This window comes from Diabrotica undecimpunctata, chromosome 4 (assembly GCF_040954645.1).
Source record: "Diabrotica undecimpunctata isolate CICGRU chromosome 4, icDiaUnde3, whole genome shotgun sequence".
Taxonomy (NCBI): Eukaryota; Metazoa; Arthropoda; class Insecta; order Coleoptera; family Chrysomelidae; genus Diabrotica; species Diabrotica undecimpunctata.
This window is the reverse complement of record NC_092806.1, coordinates 15,437,975-15,459,791: the sequence shown is the minus strand read 5'-3', so window position 1 is coordinate 15,459,791 and position 21,817 is coordinate 15,437,975. Positions and strand designations below refer to the sequence as shown.

General features: G+C 33.4%; 1 protein-coding gene across 5 annotated transcripts in view; it reads left to right on the top strand.

Annotated features, from left to right (window-relative positions):
* Positions 1–21,817, top strand: part of LOC140439223 (band 3 anion transport protein-like) — a 453,371-nt gene that overhangs the window by 127,035 nt on the left and 304,519 nt on the right. The window contains exon 1 of one of the 5 annotated variants that reach the window (XM_072528999.1): positions 368–482. The exons of the other annotated variants lie outside the window; for them this stretch is intronic. The gene's annotated coding sequence lies outside the window, so the exon portion shown is untranslated. Of the gene's footprint in view, positions 1–367; positions 483–21,817 lie in introns of those variants that run through there. 5 annotated transcript variants of the gene reach the window in all.

Genomic DNA, 21,817 nt, shown 5'->3' with positions numbered 1-21,817 from the left:
CGCAAATTTGTACGTTTAATAATTAGCAAAATCGTTATGAAGTTTGTTGCAAAGAAATGGTGCATACTTAAACATATATTATAAAATTTTTATGCTTTATTACTGGATATTTTTAAGAATACTGTACTATCCACTCCCTTACACATTTTTTTTTTCAAGTAGGAGAAGCTCAAAGTACGGGAAAGTTTAAAAATACAGAGTTCGTCGTTAATTAAACTGGACCAATGCCCAAGTATTGTAGCATTTTTAAAATTAGCCAATTGTTATCTATTTATAACAGCCTTGTAATATGGATAACGCATAAATAGCAGAATTTATGTAAAAATATGATTATTTAATAAATCAGTGATGGTCCGCATGTAACATTTATAAAATTAACAAATTGTGACGTATTTTAACTGTCTATTAATATGGATACCGCGCAAATATAACGCGATTTATGCCAAAATGTGATCGTATAATAATTATCAGTGATGACTTTTGTAAGTAGCGTAGACACATATATATTTTTGTATCAACCTTGAAAGTTTATTCATGGAGGAACAGAAAGTGACAAATAAATTATTAACAACAATTAAATATTTTTATATAATCTAGCATATTTCAAAAAGTTTTTTCACTGTTTTTAAAACCTAGTCTTCTGCTTATGGTGCCCTTTCCAATCCCTTAATCCCTTATGTTTTTAATCCATGAGTATTTCTTTATTCCGATGACCCGTTTTCCCTCTATCTTCCCTTCCATAATAAGCTTTAAGAACTGGTACTTGGAATTTCGAAATATATGACCCAGATAAGCAGTTTTTCTTCTTTTATTATTGGCAGCAATTCTCGTTCTCTGCCCATTTGATTTAATACTTCGACATTTGATGTGTGATCTGTCCAGGGAATTTTAAGTAGTCTTCTAAATACCCACATTTCAAAGGCCTCCAATCGGTTCATCACATTGGCCTTTATGGTCCAAGTTTCTACACAATATAGCAGTATGGAGTAAATGTAACATTTTACAAAGCGATATCGAAGCGTTAAGTTAAGGCTGCTGTTGCTTAGCAATGTTCTCATATTAGTAAATGCTGTTCTGGCTTGCTCAATCCTGCTGCGTATCTCTATGTCTGGATCTAGATCTTCGATAGCGAAGGTTACTAATAGTCTGTCCGTTGATTTTGATTCCCTATTCAGTTTCACTTAAGGCTCTATCGAAAATCGTTTCAGAGCAAAGATTAAAAAGGAGGGGTGACAGAGCACAACCCTGTCGTACACCTTTTTCGATTGAGAAATATGATATAGATTCGAGTCCTACTCTCACAGATGCCACTTGATTTATATAGGTTCATATATATCAAGGTTCTTTATGATTTTAAGGTCATTCTCATCTATCGAACGTTCCTGGACGTTCCTGAGACGTCCTGTAAAGTAGGACAGTTAAGTTATAAAGTACTTTTCTTGTGCCAAATCCTTGTCTGAAACCGAACTGTGTGGGGCTAATGTCTCTTTCACATCTGTTGTATATTCTTGTGTGAATTATCTTTAAGAAGAGTTTTAGGACGTCGCAGAATTGGTCGCAACTATTAGCGTTTGGCTTTTTTGGTATTGGTATAAAGGTTGATTGAAGCCAATCTACCAAGGCGTCTATATTGTCTTCACTCAACATTGTTAGAACTTCTATGTATATGTCGTCTGGGCCTGGTGCTTTTCCCCATTTGCTCTGTTTGATTGCCCTTACAACTTCTGACTTCAATATTTTGGGAGGAGGGTTCACTTTTATATTCACTTTCAGAGTTTCTTCTAGTGTTGTCTGAGTATAGTTGCTGTGTAGTTTCTCCAATGTTGAAGTAGATCCTTGGGATCAGTAATTAATTTATTGCCCTTCACAATACTGTTAAAACTGCAAGGTTTTGTATGACCTGTCACTTCTTTAACGAGTTTATGTATGTTAAAGTGGTCATGTTTTTCTTCCAATTCCTCCATTTCTGCACACCTGTCTAGCAGCCACAGTTCTTTAGTTTTGCGACACTCTTTTCGTATGTGTCGGTTAATCTTTTGATGGTTGGTTCGGTCTTTGTTTTTAAATGATCTGCGGTCGTCCATCATTGATAATATTTCATCAGTCATCCAATTCTTCTTTTTGTACTTTTGGGAAGCGATCAGAGACTTGGTGGTGATTACGATAGCTTTTTTAATACAATTCTATTTGTCTTCTATACTGGCCAGTTGTTTAGATCTTGCCGTGATATCAGCTATTGTCTCATTTTTTTGTGACTTTTAGTTTAACGTTAGGTTGTTTTAAGCTGTTTATATCAATTTTCTTTATGGATTTTCTTTTAATTTTCTTAAGCTTAATTTTCAATTTTCCTACTACGGGATTGTGATCAGATCCGATATCTGTTCCAGGGTACGTTTTTACTCCTTTCAATCCATTTCTGTATCTCTGATTAATCAATAAAAAATCAATTTGATTTCTTACGATGTTGTCATGCGTATGTTGTGGAGACTGCCAGGTGTAGAGTCTCCGAGGTGGTAGTTTGTACCAGGTATTCGCAATGACTAATTTTTCTTCTTGACAGAACTGGATTAGCATATCACCTCACCTAAAGCCTAGTGCACAGCTTAAATGACGTGGTAGTCTAGTTCACATCTCTTCTTCCGACTTCGAATAGAGGGCAGCTGTGTATGGAGTTTCACAAGCGGAGTATTCACTCGCAGGTTCTTTATTTAAAATATTTGAAGATGTTCGTGGGTCAGATCGTCCTATTCTTAACTTCTGTAGTATGAAGTATTGTCTTCTGTTAAGATATAAGTCTACTTGGTACTGCTGTAGATATCTCGGCGTTTAGTAGTTCTAATGTGTTGTTTTGTGATTTCCATATATCTAACCATCTTTAATAGAAAATTTCAGCTCAGGGTATGGTATTTTTAATTTCTTTTTGCCATGAGACAATCAAGATAATTTTGCTCTCTGTCTGCTTTTTCATTTCCAAAAGTACCTATTTCTCTTTCTCTTGTCATTTTCCCATTACTGAGGATCGTGATTTCTTCCAATATTCCTAACAATTTGTGTCTCTATCTTCAGCTGCTCTGAGAGCTTTGCAGAATGAGTTACCAGCTTAATTCTTAATTTGGTCGGACCATCTAGTTGGTGATCGTACTCTTGATCTTCTCCCTGGAACGTTTCCAGAAACAATTAATCTCTTCAAACTATCGTCACTTGAACCACGAGACGTAACCGAAAATTGTAGAATTTACGTTGCAGCCATATTGTAGACAGCCTTTTTTAAATCTCAAGTTGGTTTAGAATGAAAACGTTTCTCCTATGAGCTGTCTAAGGTATGCGCAGCATTCTTCTCCAGCACCACAACTCAAAGGCATCAATTTTTGGGCGCTCACGTCCTCGAAGAGTCCAAGTCTCTGCCCCGTATAGAAATATTGAAAATACAAGGGTTTTCATCAGTCTCATCTTGATATTTTGAGAGATAGATCTGTCTTTCCAAACTTTAGTTAGGCGACCCATCGCATTTGTTGCCATACTAATACGTCTCCGAACCTCTGCTTCACAGTTACCATCGTTAGATATACTAGACCCGGGATAGGCACAACTGTTCACTATCTGGTATTCCTGTAACATGTTAGTCAGTAGTAGTGTGAAATCGACCACCATTATTTTTGTCTCAGCTTTATTGATTTTTAGACCAATTTAATGCTTTCGTACTCAACTCTTCGCAGGAGATTAAACATTTCTTGCTCATTTGCTGCCATAAGTGTAGTGTTATCAGCAAATATTAAATTGGAGATTTTCCTACCAGCCACTGTTACTCCACCGGCCCATCCATCTAAAGCCGTCCTCATGACATGTTCACCATAAATGTTGAATAAGTCAGGTGACAACACGCATCCTTGTCGAATACCTCTGTCAGTCTTAAATTGGTTTGAGAACTTCTGGTCTAGTCGTACTGTTGCTATATTGGACTAGTACAGATTTTTAATAAGTGTCTCCAGGTGCATTGGTGGTCCATTTCTATTAAAATGGACCACATATTCATCCAGCTTACACAATCAAATGCCTTTTGGTAGTCAACGAAGCATATAATCATAGGTACTTGAAATTATCTAGACTTTTCAATGAGTATATTATACATGATGATATACATGACATATTTTACCAAACTTTGGTATTTTCAGATGATTTGACTAATTTAAAAGGAACTATGTGTACGTGTTTATAACAAACAAGTATTTATAACAACAAGTGTTTACAACATGAATAATGAACCGTAAAAAGCAATAAATGTGGAACTACACGCAGATTGTACATCTATGAAACAAATGTTTTTCTGTTTTTTAAGTTTCGTCCTTAGATCTGAAGATATTACAGGTAACATAGCATGACCTCGTGTTTATACATGTAAAGCGCATCTCATATCCGTCTTAAACTTCTGTTCTAAGTAGCGTTTAAAAAATAATTTAATAATTTTTGCCATGCTAAATTTGTCACTTTAGTGGAAAACTTTTTACTACTTTTCTACTCGGAATATAAACCGTTGGTTGCTTAGAAATTCCTGCGGGCTCCGGAGAATTTACTTAGTGGAAAAATATTTTACAATTTCATTCAATTCGTTCGTTCATAGAATATGCAGGCTGCGTTCTGTCTGGTAATTCTGTTGTACAAGTATTAAAATGCAAATGTTCGAATTTTTGTCGGGGAAGACCTTGCTACAAGATGTGAAACAACTAGGTTAATTTATTTGTTTTGAATGTATAAGAATACTCGTATTGTTGTAGGTGAATAGATAATGGAGTTTAGTCGTTTCACTGACGTGTGGAAAGTATTGTCGAATAATAGGTTTCAAAGTTTGTCCAGACTAACAAGATATATAATTAAGTTTTTTATGCTTATATATTATAATTATGCTTTTATGGAAAAATTATTCTTGTCGTGTCAGGCCAGTGTTCTACTAAGAAAAGTTTATATCCTTATTGAGATACTGATGACCAGTTGTCCAAGAAACATAATCTGTATGACTTAGATAGCAGTACGATGACTCAACGGCTTACTGAGAAACAGAAACAGAAATATACCAATAATAATAACTCTTATTCGAGTTATCAGCTATCCGATTAAAAATAAGAGGGAGGGCTATAAAACGAGCTTTGTTATACTCTGACAAGAAATTGGGAGGGTGACTCATAAATGTAACATGATATAAAAGTGAAACTGGAACAAAACCATGAAGTGGAGATATCCAGGAGTGGCTAGTATACCTGTTGAATACAAAGCACGTGGTGTTCGTGTGTATCAAGGTATACTCCTCAGGAAAGAAGTAGGCAAACATTATTCCAAGTTAGATAACATCAATTGTAATATGAAGTAAACTGATGATGGAATGATTCAATTCCGAAAAGATCTTCTTTAAAATAAAAGTTTTAAGCTTTTAATAAGCATTTTTTTATACCTTGATACACACGAACATCACGTGCTTTGTAATATGATATACTTGTTAGGTATAGTTTGGTACAATACTGTAGGTTGGCTACAGTGGACTTATGAGTTATGTCAAAGTCAACGCCAATAAAAAATTGTAAATGGCAAGATGGTTGTAATATGTTCTTCTAAATATTAAAGAAATAATACATTAACAATATACTTATTTTGTCATTTATAAACTAAATATTGAAAAGGGTATGGGGCCAGCTGACTCCTTCACAAATAAGTAAAGTATAAATCAAGAAAACGTGATTACCTTGGAAGATGTTTATGGGTCAACAATTTCGTATTCTCGCAGAAGAGAATTTTAATAGTTGGAAGTTTCGTGTCAAGATCCTATTAAATGAAAAGAAGGTATTACCGGTGATTAAAAGTTTAGACCCAACACAGAGATAGAACATTTTATAGATGATCATTCAAAGGCAAAATCCATTATAGTTCAATTTGTGGCAGATAAACATTTAGATATTATAAAAGATGCAAATTCGCCAAAGAAATGATGAAAGCACTTGAAGACGTATTCGAAAGAAAAAATATATTTACCAAGCTTACATTAAAAAACAGCTATTGACTTTGAAGTGTAAAAGAGATCAAGAATTGGTAGACCATTTTATGAATTTTTCCAAAATTATAAGAGAACTGGAAGATGTATGTAGTAAGATAGATGAATCAGATCAAATAGGTATTGAGTTGCAGTATACTCAACCATACACACCACAGCAAAATGGTACATCTGAAACAATGAATCGTACATTGATAAAAAAAGTTCAAACTACAGAAACTAACTTGCTTAAATATTTATGGGGTCAAGCAATGAGATGTTCAGCTTATGAATTGAACAGGAGTCCTACAACAGCTAATGGTGGTAAAACACCATCTCAGATATGGTATGATGAGAATAATATTAATTATCTTAGAGTTTTTGGTTCTAAAGCATGGAGTGTAATTCTTCCAAAGTCGAATAAATTTGATATTAGAACAACAACAATAATATTGGTAGGATATTCTAATTCAGGATATAGATTGTGGGATTGTAAAAATAACAAAATAATTACATCCACAGATGTGACTTTTGATGAAAAACAAGTTAAATATAAAGATAGTGTAACTGATGATGTTAATGATAACAGTAAACATCAAACAGTTTGGATCAAAAATGAAGGAAATTCTGAAGGTACTGAAGATGGAAGCAACAAAAATGAAAGTTTAGAAGCTGAAAACGAAGAATGAATTAGAAATAAAATAGAAAGTAATGAAGAGGATCCCATATGTACTAGAAGAGAAAGAGAAGTAAAATTACCAGAAAATTTTAGCGAATACGAGTTATTTTCAGCTTATTGCTTACTATCATTGAATGGTGAACCAGACACGTTTGAAAAAGCGCAGAAAAATGAAGAGTGGAATAATGCAATTAATCAAGAACTGGTGTCATTGGAAAACCTAAACACATGGAGAATTAACACCAGTTAATTTACCTGATAACAAAAAGATTATAGGTACAAGATGGGTTTTTAATATTAAAGATGATGGAACACATAAAGCAAGCTTGGTTGCAAAGGGTTTTCAACTACAGGAGGAGAATCCACTAAAATCAACCTACGCACCTGTGGCAAGAATGAGCACAGTGAGAATTATGCTGGCTCATGCACTGCAAAGAGATTGGAAAATTTATGAACTTGATGTGCCCACAGCTTTCTGAAACTGCAAACTTGATTCAGAAATATATATTTATCCTCCACAAGGATTAATAATAGACAGAGGAAAGGTTTTAAAATTAAATAGAGCGCTATATGGTTTAAAATAATCACCAAAATGCTGGAATCATATTTTTAATAGAGTTGTAACAGATAATAGGTTTATTAGATCTAAACATGATTTTTGTCTATATATAGGAGAAGACGTATTTATGATTGTTTTTGTGGACGATATAATATTTTTGAAGAACTTTTTAGGAATGGCAATATTAAGAGAAAGTGGTAATCTCACATTAGGGCGGTCCAAAATGCCATCTAAGCGTTTCTTAACTGATATAAAATTATTATAAGAATATTTTTGATTGTTTAGATTTAAGAGATTTTTGCTCCTATGTAATGTATTGAAGTTCAAATCGAGGAGGAGTGTTAAGTATAGGTTGGTACAATAGTGTAGGTTGGCTAGAATGTACTTATGACTTACGTCAAAGTTAACGACAATAAAAAATTGTACACTAGACAAGATGGTTGTAATTTGTTGTTCTAAATAATAAAGAAATAATCCATTAATGATATACTTATTTTGTCGTTTATAAACTAAATATTGAAAAATACTAATTGCACGAGGTGCAAATCAAATACTCCGTTTAGAATCAAAGAAAATCAAAATAATATCGAAACACAAAATTTTGATAGCTCTCCATACATTTTAATGGATAATACGTGGTCGTTTACAGTGAGCCAGCTGTAACAACAGACGTATTCATGATATGTTTTAACAAATTAAAATTTGGTCATCGCAATTTATCCGAATTCTTAATTATTTACTCCCTATCAGTGGCGTTTCATAAAGGCATCTTAAAAGTATTGTCTACATGGAAATTTGAATTTATATGGGAAATTTATTTAAGAAAACAATGTTTTTTTGACTAATTTGTTTAGATAATTAATTGCCAAATGACGAATATAACCATTGTTAGTACAAACTATTTTATTTATAACTATTTATATTCTAGTTTGTAAACGTAAACACTCGACAAAGAGGGATCTGTGGAGTAAGTACCACCGAGCCGCAAACCCCTATCTCTTGCCGTACTTCTCATTTATAAGTATATCCGATAAACCAGCGATAAAGTGTTTTTCTGCTTTATGTTGTTTCTTTATTCAAGCTAGAGCATCTGTAAGTTTCAGGTACCCTATATATCTATATCTCACCATTTTACCAGATCATTAACTAATGATCGACCAGGTTTTCCTCAGTTTTTCCTCAGTATTTCCATTGCCACACCATCGTTTCTTGGAGTTTTTATTTTCATTTCTTTCATTATCTTTACCTATGTTTATTTACTTTTATTAACTTTATGATACATATTTTTGACAAATAATTATTTCGCTATTAAATAATAATTAAGAATTCTGAGTTACCTTACAGTAATAAATGACTCAACTTAAAATAACTAAATATAACACCAGAAATTGGATGTTTCAGACAAGACTGTCTACCGATTTGAATGATTTTAACCTTCAGCCATAAAAATAACTGTACCATGTTTTTTACTATTATTATCGTAGCTCTACGCGTTGGCGAGGAAAAAACTATTTTCACGAGAAAAAATTGTTTTGCTCCGCTTTTGATAAAATTCGCTATTGTGAATATCCCATGCGTATACAATCTATTTTAGTTTAGATTTTCAAACACTCGGTTTAATGTTCTAAAAGGGCGATTCAATAAATAAAATGGAACAATTCATACAGAATAAAAAGGAATAGAAAATAATAATTTGTACCTTTTTCTCGATCTATACCTGACGAAAATGATGTTTTTAAATGAAATTAAATAAATGAAAATATGTAGGGTAAGATTTCCTAATTTGGACCACTTTTCAAATATCTATTGTATTACACATGTTAATAAATTTTTCAAAATTTTATCATAAAAATTATTTACTAAATACTGATTATATTCCAAAAAATCACAAATAATAGATACATGGCAGTCTATATTTTATTTTTCAAATGAAAAAAATATAAACAAAAGTCCAATTTGGGATACCGGCATCTTTAATTGGGCGATTAGTACCCTCCATTGGACCGATGTTAAAACCTATATTTAAACATAAGGAACGTGTTAAAAAATATATATTAACACAACATAAACTAATATTCAACGTTTTGTAACTGATAAACTTAACCTAAATGTTAATAATCTGTAGTGTCATGTAATATTATGAATCTCAATCTTAAGTTGTATAATTTGAACAATAAAATATGTATCTTAGTTCTTAGCGATACATTGTCACATTTGGCATGAAACCAAATTTTGGGTCATTTCTTCGACTGATTCAGACTCACATATTTCACAATATCAACTGTCAGATTGTCATTGTCAACCAATTTTTGACAATTTTAAAGTAGTTTAAACCGAATTTTACTTTAGATGCCTCAGCTCATGCTTCAAGTTCGTTTTTGTACGGGGAACTAGACAATTTAACTGAAATAGTATTAAGGAAAGTTAATGCTGCTCTATTCGTTCGTTCTGCCAATCGAATATTACCTTCTTCAGAAGAGGATGCTTCCTGTTGGGATTCATGGTTAGAGTTTGATGCACTGTCAAACATCATTGAAGCTGCAAAATTAGTTTCTTTAAAAACATTTTTATTTATAGGCCAAATAGGAAACTTCCATTATACCTGGCAATGTGTAGAGCTTTTAGGTTTTTGCTGTGGGTGCTGTGGCCGTCCAACAATAACAAATCAGAGGCCTCAGGGTTTGGCTTAACTGTTTTAATGAATAATTTTGCCATGCCACAAAAAAATCGCTACTGTTAAATCCAGTATCGCTAATAGTGACAATGCTGCTAGGTGGAGCACCCAATGAAAGTTTCTCTTGTAAACGTTTACTCCTAAAAATTATCATGGGTAGTACAAACTGCCTTGCTGCACTACCACAACAAACTACAGTAGTATTTACCCAACTCTCTCCATTAGAAATGCTCCCATTTTGATGCTTTCCCTTCTTGGCTAATATTTTCTGACATTGCTGTTGTACGGTTAGGCAGCCTGCCTCATCGACGTTGAATATACGTGTGGCGGTTAATTTTTCCTCTTCACAAATTCTTTGTAAAAGTTCATGGTTTTTATCAACTCGTGCTTTGCTAAATCCTGCCATGCCATTGATGTTTTCTCCTGGTGCCATAACGATATTTTTTATGTCTTAACATGAAGCACCACTTCTTGCCTGCCATACGTTTACTTGTGTTGAAATTGTGTTTCAAATTGTTTCTTGTTGCCAATTCAAATGCCAGTTTCCGGACGTTTCGTATGCCCAACCGGAACATTTGCTCTTCGAAAATCAAAATAATCTTAGCCAATTCTGCTTTAACTTCTTCATTAAATACAGTAAACCTGCCCATTTTTTAAATTGCATTATTTTTCCGATAGTTTTTCTGTTCGAGATGTCTTTTTAGTGTAGCTTTAGGTACTTTAAACAACCTTAGCGGAAATACCACTGCTTAAATCTTCTGTGCTCCACTTGCCGTATTTATTACGTGATGACATTCTGAAATTCCAATTTAGGTTTCTAAATTCCTGGTCCAATTTAGGAAAAAAGTTGTTCTAAAGCTAAACAATATCAAATTTCAGCCACAACGGGTTTTACCAATTTGGAGGTTAGATCACGAAAATAATTCCTAAAGAATGGTCTCTTTAATGAATCTTAAGAAATCTCAACAGCCTATACTGTAGTCCAGTAATAATAATTCTCAACTCTATATAAAGTTTAGACGAAAATTACGATTTCTAAAAAATATTTTTTTCGTGTTTAATTTATATCAAGGCTCTTTTGAATAAAATTTTTTTTCCGTAAAATAAATCCACGAAGCAAAAATAATATTATCTACCTTATTCTGTAATACATTTTTCAGTGGATAACTCCCATACATATTTAAATCTTCGCCTCATTTTAGAACGATCCTTTTCGTTTTATGTATACTTTTTGTTCAATCTTTTATCCCTCTAGTGAGCCACATTAAAGGCACATTAAATCCGGTAATGTATTCAATACGTTTTTGAAGTAAATGTATCGACATGGGAGCTTTGTTAAAACAGGTAAAGCGTATTATTGTAATGCAATGCTTTCAGGCGAATTTGTTCAAGATTACTCTTGATTAGAATTTTAGTACTTTTTTATATACTCTAAAAAACTTCTTCTTCTTCTAGTTCCATGACCGTTATCGATCGTTAGATTGATAGCTGCTCTAAATAATGATGTAGTCGATCTTCCGTACCATTGTCTTATATTTTTCAGCTATCATGTTCTTTTTCTACCAGGACCACGTTTATCTTGGATCTTTCCCGGAATGATCAGATGTAAAAGTTCATATTTTTCAGGGTATCTCATAATGTGACCGAAGTATTCCAGCTTGCGTCTCTTTATTATATTGACCAGTTGTATTGTTAGGTTCAGACGTGTAAGGATCTCCTCATTTTTAACTTTGTCGACCTAGGTCATTTATAGTAGTCGTCTGTATAACCATATCTCAAAGCCTTCCAAGCGTTTAAGCATCGTCTCACATAGAGTCCACGCTTCCACTTCATACGGTCTTCTTCTTCTTAAGGTGCCATGCATTTCTGCGTAGGCGTCCACCGTACATCGTCTTGTCAGGTGAGATGTTAAATATTCTGGATTAAATAATTCTGTTTTTAGCAGCATTGCGAAGCATTTCATAGCTGTGGATTCCTGTCCATTGTCGAATATTGCGCAGCCATGACATTTTTTTACGTCCGAGACCTCTCCTACACTCTATTTTCCCTTCGAGTATCAGTTGCTGAAAAGTGTATCGTTCTCCTCGTATAATGTGCCCCAAGTATGCAGTCTTCTTACTTTTTACATAATTAAAAAGTTCCCTATCCTGTAAGCCCGCTCTTCTGAGTACTTCCTCATTTCTGACCCTGTCCGTCCATGATATTCTGAGCATTCGACGCAGGCACCACATTTCGAACACTTCAAGTTTGTTAATGGAACTGGCCTTTAACGTCCATGCTTCCATTCCGTACAGGAGAACAGGCCACACGTAACACTTAAGCATCTTGTATCGGAGGTTGAAGTCCAATTTGCGATCAGTCAGAAACTTACGAAGCCTCAAAAAAGCATTTCTGGCTTGTTCAACTCTGCTCTTTATTTCATTCTCGGGGTCCCAATCCTCATTCAGCAAACATCCCAAGTATTTGAATTGCCTGACTTGTTCGATTTCTTCTCCAGAGACCTATATCTCTGCGTTGGGGTAATCATTTCTACTTATAATCATTGATTTTGTCTTCTTGATATTTATTTTCAAACCCCGAGCTTCACTTGCAAGAGTTAGATCATTCAAAAGGCATTGAAGATCTTCGATGTTATCTGCCACTATGGCTGTATCATCGGCATACCTGATGTTATTAATAAATATGCCGTTAACTTTAATACCCTTATTAGAGTCTTCCACTGCTTCTGCGAAGGCTTTTTCTACGTATAAATTGAACAGCATTGGAGACAGTATACAACCTTGCCTTACTCCTTTTTTAATGGAGAAATCTTCTGTTTCGTTGGAATTTTGAAGACGTACTGTTGCTGTCTGATTCCAATACAGATTGGCAATGATTCTTATATCCTTTGCATCCAATCCCAACTCTTGTAGGTATTTTATCATCAATTCATGTTTTACATTATCGAATGCTTTCTCGTAATCGATGAAACAGATAAAAACATCCTTTCTTTGATCTAAACAATTCTGTATCAATGTTTGCATACTAAAGATCGCTTCTCTCGTGCCAAGTCCATTTTTGAAACCAAACTGACTCCATCCACTGACCTCTTCACATTTCTTAAACAATCTAGTGTGAAGTATTCTCAGGAAAAGTTTCAAAAAGTGACTCATTAGGCTTATTAGTCGGTGGTCCTTGCAGAAGTTCGCACGTGGTGTTTTTGGTAGGGCGATAAATTTAGATCGAAGCCAATCTTTTGGAATCTGGCCCGTATCGTAGATGTCGTTAAAGAGCTTGACAATAATGTCTAGGTTTTCTTCATTAAGTAACTTGATTGTTTCTGCGTACATATCATCTGGTCCTGGGGTTTTGTTACTTTTTAATAGTTTGATAGCGTGTACAATTTCAGCTTTCAAAATACTTGGGCCATACAAATGGTCTCCCAGTTGTGGTGGTTTTTGTGTTCTGTCATCATTGAACAAATTGGCTGTGTACATTTTCCAAGTATTAAGTATATCGCTAGGGTCCGTTATTAATTCATTTTGGTCATTATGTATACCAGTGACTTGTTTTTTCTTGAAGACACCAGCAATTTCCTTAATTTTCTTGTGAAGATTGAAGCTGTCGCCGAGTTTATATAGGCTTTCAGCCTCGGCGCAAAGTGTAGTCATCCAGATCTCCTTCGCCGCTATAATTTCTTTACGAATTTGACTGTGTATATTTCGGTACCCTACTTCGTCCTGCCTGATCTTACACTGCCTGCGTTGTTCCATCATCTCTAATATTTCTTCTGTCATCCGCTCATTCTTGGTAGTTGTTTTACTCTCGAGTAGAAAAGTGTTGTTCAACTCATCAAATGATTCTTTTATGGTGGTCCATGACTTTTCAACATCATTCTCAGTTGCCATATTAGAGAACCTATTGTTTATTTCCTCTGTGTACGCTTCATTTGTTTCATTGTTTTTGAGTTTTCTAATGTTTACTGATGCCTTCTGGTGTTTTCTTTTAGCTGTAGCGAGCCTCAGTTTGATATTTGCTACTAAGGGATTGTGGTCGGATCCTATGTCTGCTCCAGGTAATGCAGATACCTTAGTAATAGCATTCCTGTACCTTCTATTGATTGTCACATAATCTATTTGGTTCCTTATAACGCCCTGATGTCCGTCTAAAGGCGACTTCCATGTGTAAAGCCTCCTGGGTGGTAACTTATACCAAGTATTCGTTATGACTAGATCTTTGTCTTGACAGTACTGTATCAATCTGTCCCCTCTGTCGTTTCTCTGACCAAGACCATATTTTCCAACTACGTGATCTACAGCTCCTTCCCCAACTTTTGCGTTGAAGTCTCCTAATATATACCTTCATACGGTAGCACTGGAAAAATATAGCAATATGTCATTCGAACGCGAACGTCAATACTAAGATCGTGGCTGAAAAGTACGTTACTCATTTTTACAAAAGTAATCTTGATTGGGATTGATCTTGTGTTATACAGTCAGGCCTATAAAAAAACGTTATCGTTTTTAAATGTTATCGTCCAATTTTGGTAACTTCTTGGAAAAGTAAAAGGAATATCTTCATTATCATCATTGACACTTATTTGAATTTCTACTTTTCTCAGCTTATTTCTGCATTCTTTGCATCCTTATCCACTCCATCCGTCAATCTCAATCTTGTTTTACCTTGTGATAACGAAACACTAAAATACACCACAAAGATAAAAATCGAAAACTTACAGGATGACTCCACAAGATCCACAAACGAATTACTGAAATATTGTGGAGCATCAATAATGGAACACATGGTATACTTTTACATTTTTGTATACTTCTCGATATTCTCGTTTTTTTTCAATATAAGGTTTGGCAATGTTATACAGAGTAATTTAAAAGATTTTTTATTAATTTTGTAGCAAAATTAACACTCTGTAGAATTTTTAATGTAATCCTATTGTATCCAATTATTAAAATTATTAACACAGCGAAATATTTAATTTTAATATACGGGGTGAGTCGAAAATCAGAATGAGTATTTTATTTTATTTAAAATCATCTAGCAAATCTAATATTATAAAAATACAAAGATTTCAATCTAAAACTCTATGAATAATGCCCCTTAGTATATCCAGAATGAGGCCTTACATAGAGATCTCCAGGTTCTAACAGTCTCTGAAGAGTGCAAAAAAACAGGTTGCACGTGCATCCTAACATCCTGGCAAACAATGTTCTCAACGACCAACAAGCGAAGAGATTGAAGCGATATGATCCCTTGGACCTACCAAACCGTTCCGGACAGTGCCTACTGTAGTGGAAGTTACAACTTCAACAGCGTCCAGCCATTGTGATCTGTACCGCTTTTAGTATTCGTGTTCGCGTATCTGTGTATGTGCGCGTCCCACGAATATTTGTGTTCTGATGCTTTGGTCACTGGACCTTACATCTCTCTGACATTGCTAAGACAAACAATGTTACTTATTGTTTTTATTGTGAAACAGATTGTAAAAAATCTTGAGGTGGGTACACATATGTTCCGTCTCGAACCAGGTCGCGTTCTTAAGTGTGCATGGAGTCATGCAACCGCGTACCGTGCCTCGACCGTGCGTCAACGACGTACATCGATGCGATCCACTGGCTGTAGGTAAAATGCCTTCGCTCTTCGCATCAAAAGAAACGTGAGCGCGACGATATACACCGTGAATTCATGTCTGGACTCGCTTGCGAATCTTCTATCGAATTTCCAGTCATTTCAGTCTATTATTTTTAAGGGTTTTTTAAAATCAAGTGCATCAAAATGGAATGGACGGAAGACAATAGTCTCAAGCCAATGATTCCAATACAATTTCCCCAACCATATTCTCTATAGATATGCCCAGTTTGGACTTGAATGAAATCAGTGCTGAACATAATTATAAATATAAAATTCGAATAAGATTAAATGAGACGTATAACTATTTGAATGCTTTTTTCAATCCTCGGAATATAGCTCTATATACTTCCGGAATTAGTACACTTATAGATTGTTAAGTTTGATCCAACCCGTCAATATGGGTGGCCCTGTATATTTGAAAATATTTTTAGAATATGGTCCTATCTGTGCTCCAACTTTAACCTAAATAATTTTTTTCGTATCTCTTACCAAAATTGAGTAATTGGACTTCCCCCTGCTAATGCCTTACCCTGTATAATTATTGTTACTCAAGACTTTGGCCATCGATATGATTTACGAAAAATTAAACAAACTAGTGATGGAAATAGTATATATTAGTAGTATTACGATAAGTAGACGAAACATGGATATATGCAAGAGACCGTCTCTAAATACTGAGAAGATTATAACTATAATAGAAGGTTGGTATGCCTGGAGGAACGACTTTCAACAATATTTAATGATGATATATTACCCTAATTGTTTTTTTCTTAATATTTTAGGTACTTTTAAAAGATTTAATATAATCGTACAAAATTGATACGATGTCTGATAAAAAAAAGTATCCTTGGGTTAATAAACAAAAAAGAATCTCGGATAATTTCATTTGCGAAGCGAAGTATTTGTTCATTAATATTCTAAAAATAAAAAAGAAATTTATTCCTTTGAGATTTCTGCCTATCCGGTGACATGCCAATAAAAAATTAATCGATTTTTAGTTACCGTTAATCAGAAGCTTCCAGCTGAAGACTCACAAAGGGCGTTTTAATGACTTAACTCTGTCTTTTAAGATAATGCCTGTAATAAAATATTCAATTCAATTTAGGTATACTTTTATAAGGTCTTTTGAAGGTATTAAGCATAACATTTAATATGATTTTAATGCGTTTTGAAAGATTATCAAAGGAAAAAAAGTGGAAAAAGTATTATTAAAATCTAAATAATATATTTAAAATTAAATAAAGTCATTTTATTATTTATTTTTTATATTTTAAACAAATTAAAACATTTTTTGTTTGCTTCTAAATCCATCTGTTAACATATTAACAAAGCATATCGTCGGCTGTATGCAATAGTGGCACAACACAAAAACTGGTAATTTTTCAAAACAGGGGTTTAAAGTTTGTGTGCCAATATAGGGATTTAAAAAAAATAAATTTTGGTTTATTTGGGAGAGCGTTAGGTAGCCTTTAATAAATTGTAACACAGACTTTTAAATTCAACCCTTATTTTGAGTTGTGCCACTATTGCACATCAACATTTTGTCTTTCAAGGCTAATTAAGGCAAAGACAAAATTGGCATTTTTTTGAAATGAAATAAAGGTTCAATAAAAAATACTACAAATTACTTGACTGAGAAAATGTGTTTAATAACAACTATAAGAACGAAATAAAAAAGTATATATTAATAATAATAGAAAAAGTTATGATGCATAATGCTTTAAATGTCAGTATTAGTTGAGTTGTAGTAGAATGAGTTGGTGGATCACTACTGCATCGATTGTTTGGAATTATACATTAAAATAATATTGATATTATTACAAACGTTACTCCTGCTCGAGATAGAAATAATTCACTTCTTTTCTGATAACACTTTCCTAAGCGCGGAACAGGCGTACGCATTTAATGCCTTAAACAAATTTTTAGTATTAAGGTATGACCAATTTAGCTGTCTTAGTCATCGGACAAACTCAAAAGTTAGTTCAGTTTTCATTTGTTTATGGTTAATTTTTCGCGCTTACTGTACTCCGAGATATTTGTACAATAATGTATAATACATATCATTTTCACCCATTGCCTCGATGTTTTGGCCATCTTGCATTTTGAAACCTCCGGAGTGAACCTTTCCTCTGAGTATATGTAACATACGGCACTTGTCTAGTTCAAACTTCAAATCATCCATACACAACAGATTATTAAGCTTCGCCACAAGAGTATTGTTATTTTTTATGCTAAAAACTGTGTCAGTGGAGTTCAGTACCTTAAGGCGGGTACACATATGCGAGCAGAACTGTTCGCGAACCGTTTGTGAACGCTATTATTCGTTATTATTCGTTAATTTCTACGACGGGACGAACCGCTTGCGAGCTGTTCGTTCGTTGCTCGTCAGGAACCACGGCCTGTCGGTTTTTGGGACGAACACAAAGAATGTTCGCAGTTAAATTTGGACGGTGTTCGAGACTATAAATTGTTTCTGCTAAGTGTGCGATGAGATCATTCGGTTAAACAAAATTGCTGAACGAGCGCGGCATATTCAAAAGTAACGAGAGAAATTAATAACAGATAATGTAAACAAAATACCGAAATATTTAGAATAACTAAGTAAATTAATTCTCGGTTTGTTATTAGATATTTAGGGTATTGGATAGTCTGAACATAAACATATTTTCAACGAACTGTTCGCGAACAGCTCACGAGCAGTTCGCGAACAGTTCGGCTCGCATATGTGTACCCACCTTAAGATAGTGGGTTCATCGCTGGACAGAACCACAGTGGACTCAACGACATATTGCGAAGCCTTTCTGCCTACTCCTCTTCGGTCCTCTATTTTTCCTTCAATTATTAATCGTAGCAGGTTATATTTGTCATTGCTCATTAAGTGGCCTAGGAACGAGGTCTTTCTTTTCTTAATCGTTTTTGTTAAGTTCTAACTCTCTATTTATGGTATTTCATACTGTTCGATTCGTAATGTGTACATGATATTCTGAGCATTCTGCTATAAAGCCTCATTTCAAAGGCTTCTAGCCCTCTCATGGTGTTTAATTTTAATGTCCAGGCTTTAACTCCATACAGAAGAACTGGCCAAACGTAGCATTTAATAACTCGAATTCGGATATCTAAGCTTAGTTTTCGGTTATAAATAATTTGTTTCCATTTATTGTACGTGTTCCTAGCCGTTTGTCTCTAAAACAACTTAAAGCCGATGTTAATTTAAAAAAATCTGATTACAATGTTGCCACTTCTATTATATTGTAAAATGACGCCATATCACATAGGAATAATATAATTTAGTTAAATAATATTAATATATTAATATAGTTATTCGAATTGCAACAAATTTTTAAATTTACCCGAATTTTTTTTTTAATTTTTGATCCCCTTAAACTGTAATATCATAACACGCCACTGGTAAAAGCATATTCAAACATATGAAAACTATTACCAAAAACGTAATACTGTGCTTTCCTATTATACGATATATTTTTTAAACCAAAATAAAAAACAATGAGAATCGTATTTATCTTATCTTATATTTTATTTTTTATTTTCGATATGACCATTAACAGTTAAATGTATACGGTATACACTATTCAAATTAATGCCAAATAAAAGTTATTCGTTGGTTGCTAAAAATATACGTCTACCTTTTGTAATCTTCTTTCGATTGCATCATGAACACTTCAGTATTGTCTATATCTGGCAAATTTGTTGAGCTGAGGATTAAACTTCAAGTAACAGACTGAAGTTTATCTATTAATCCTACCGATTTCTATAAATACTAAAAAAATCACGTACTTTCTATTTATATTCTTAATTTGTCAGAATAATTTCGGTGAAATAAATTAATTTTGTATAATCTTCAGACAAGTTTAATAAGATATTGTGATATTGTGTCAGATGAAAGCCCTCAGTTGGTGGATATATCTAGGTACATCCTCCAATTTTTAGTAAGTGGTTCTTGAGATTGACCGAAAAATAAGATTTTTATAACAAGCATAGAAGTTTAATTGTTCATTAATATGCAAACAAAATATAAGGGTTCAATGGTCAAGAGGGATGGTTCTCGCTTTGTGTACGAGAGTTTCAGGTTCAAATTCCGTTAGAACGCACCATTTTATTTTATTAATAGAATATTTTAATCGCATTATTTAAAATAATAGAATTAGCCCACCCTGGTTACGCAAAAATCATCGATTTCACGGCAAAATTTTAAGACATAGGTGGGGGTTACTAGATGACGAATAGATGAAAAAGTACTCGTATTTTTACCTTGGGTTTTCTTAAACAATAATTTATGGTCACAATTTGATTTTCTGTCAATAAGTTTTTTCCCTTGTATTTTAAATAAACAATATTTATATCATTTTTTTATATCAAGAATATCTTTATTTTCCCGTTTTTTAAATTAAAATTGATAAATAATTTACGGAGATATTTGCAAAAAACGGTTTTTTTGCACTAGTTTATAAACTTTATTACTTTTTTTTTATTAACAAAATAAAATATTATTAATACATTTGAACATCGAGAAATTACCGTCTTTTAAATTTGTGCGAAATTTCCCCCTTATCGGTAAAAAGTTTAAAAGTTATTTAATTTATTTATTCCCGAGGCTAAATATTTAAACTATGCTCTATTAATGATGCTAGACACTTAGCAAATTTCATAGAATTCTATCTCAGAAGTTAAATGCATATTGCGTTTTCATCGAAATTATTTACAAAATAAACGTTTGAAAAAGGGGTATGTTTTTTACTTATAAACAATAATTGTAATAACTTCTATATATTTCAAGCTACAGACTTGTACGTACAACCCTTGGATAGCTGGTAAAAAAACTCACATGAAAAAAAACCTTCTCTTGTTTATAAACATTAAATCATAAACAAACAAGAAGTAAAATTTGCACAAATTTTGAATGAAAATTTGTGCAAATTTTTTGCACTTTATATTAAAATTTATAGCTATAAAATTCGAAAAATCCAATTTTTCGAAACTTACAGCCCTTCGAAACCAAGGTACTTTTGAAAGATCGACATAGGAAAGTGGAGGGGATAACTGTTTCAGCTCCGTTTTTTTTTCGAGATCGGAACTTCAAATTGAAACACGTAGGAAAAATTTACATTATCTCGGTTTCCATTGTAGCTAGACGCCTTTTTTTTAATCTGGGATAGCTCGTCGAAATATGAATAACGACATAGTTTTCTTTGGCCGGGAAATATGGGAAACCTCGGAAAAATTGAGTCCATTTGAAATTCACCGTAAAAACTTACTTTTTTTTAATTTAGCTGGGATAGTCTGCCGCAGTGTATTAATAATAATGACATAATTTTCACCCCCTCCCCCGGAAATCTCGGAAGATCCCGGAAAATTAACATATATTTTTTTTCATTTTATATCAATGATGTAATAATACTTATATATTTTATAAATTAAATTTCAGGTAATTTTCAGTAATTAAATTTCAGGGAATTTTCCGAGATTTCCGGGGGGGGGGGGTTTAATGCTAGACAAATTACAAATACTATAAAATTATTAAATTGTGACCATACCAAGGTAAAGTAAAAATACGAGTACTTTTCCATCTATTCGTCATGTAGTAACCCCCACCTATGTCTTAAAAGCTTCAGATATCTGCGAAAAAATTTTCGACCTTTTTTTAACCAGACTGGGCTAAATGACAATAACCTTTTAAGCTGCAAGTTTATTATAATGAACTTTTTTCAAGGATTATTTTGATAATAGTTTGAAATACTATAGTTAGTATATCAGTTACTAGATTTTGAATATATTTTAGTTTTTTCTGTGAAAAAAATGCTCTGGTTTTACTAGAGTTCAATCAAGGAACTATTTTCATGCTAGTTTCTCTGATACATAGGGTGTACCAAATGATAAAAAGTGTATTAATAATAGGTGTAGGTTTTAAATAATACAAAAATACTGCACAATATTGTACTAAACAAACAGAAATATAATCATAAAAATAATAGTTCAGGCACTTGAATGATCTGCTTTAAAACAATCCAAGCACAAAGCCACTTAACAGTCTACGTACTCTATATCACTGTGTTTCTGTAATCCCATTTTTGAGCACTGCTGGCATCGTCTTCGCGTGGTTTTCTGCGGCAAATCACCACCATTTTAAAAATACTCTCTTGTTCAATGGCCTCCCAGTTTTTTTTTTCGCAGAAAAATCTTTTATAAGATGGTAGCCAACTTGGATCTATATTCAAGGTGAGATATTGCTTCTTTTCTACTGTTACT